Raw genomic sequence first — 717 nt, forward strand, 5'->3', positions numbered from 1 at the left:
TGATGTCAAAATGTCAGATGAAAAAGCAAGACATTACTTACTTTCAGAGGAGCAGCGGAGCACACACCATTGAGGCCCACAAACAAAGCTGTGGAAAGGTTCCTTGAAGCCAGAGCATAAAGAAAGAACAAATAAAAATGCCGAAACCCGGGATTGAACAAGGGACCTTTAGATCTTCAGTCTAACGCTCTCCCAACTGAGCTATTCCGGGAATTCACTCAAAATAATTCTGTGGCACCCTTGACAATTCACATGCATGTGACTCGTGATTTTGACACTCAAAATGTACATAATAGCCAGTATGGGGATCGAACCCATGACCTTGGCGTTATTAGCACCACACTCTAACCAACTGAGCTAACCGGCCATTTGCTATTTTGCTCAATTGTTGAAATGCACTGAGCCTCTGCAAGTGCTGGCACATCAACAAACAAGTCCACCAACAGCATAGCCTGGACAAGACTGGACCCTCTTGGTTGCTTCTGTGGAAATTCCAAACGGCTGGGGAATTAGCTCAAATGCTTTGCACGCGTGAGGTAGTGGGATCGATGCCCACATTCTCCAAAAGCACATTGTTTTATGGATCCAAGAAAACTCCAGTTCACACTTCATGCAGCCTTGTCTTACGACAACCTACTGTCATGTAAACAATGACAAGAAACCGTCATGTAACAATGACAAGAAACTCTCATGTAACACTGATGTCACAATGTCAGG

At 44.2% G+C, this 717-nt stretch overlaps 1 non-coding gene across 1 annotated transcript; it reads right to left on the bottom strand.

The window, feature by feature from the left end:
• Positions 1 to 293: 293 nt before the first annotated feature.
• trnai-aau (transfer RNA isoleucine (anticodon AAU)) lies at positions 294 to 367 on the bottom strand. Its single transcript has one exon. It is a non-coding gene; the product is annotated as a tRNA-Ile (tRNA).
• Positions 368 to 717: the final 350 nt, after the last annotated feature.

Source organism: Oncorhynchus keta, unplaced genomic scaffold, assembly GCF_023373465.1.
Source record: "Oncorhynchus keta strain PuntledgeMale-10-30-2019 unplaced genomic scaffold, Oket_V2 Un_contig_11280_pilon_pilon, whole genome shotgun sequence".
Taxonomy (NCBI): Eukaryota; Metazoa; Chordata; class Actinopteri; order Salmoniformes; family Salmonidae; genus Oncorhynchus; species Oncorhynchus keta.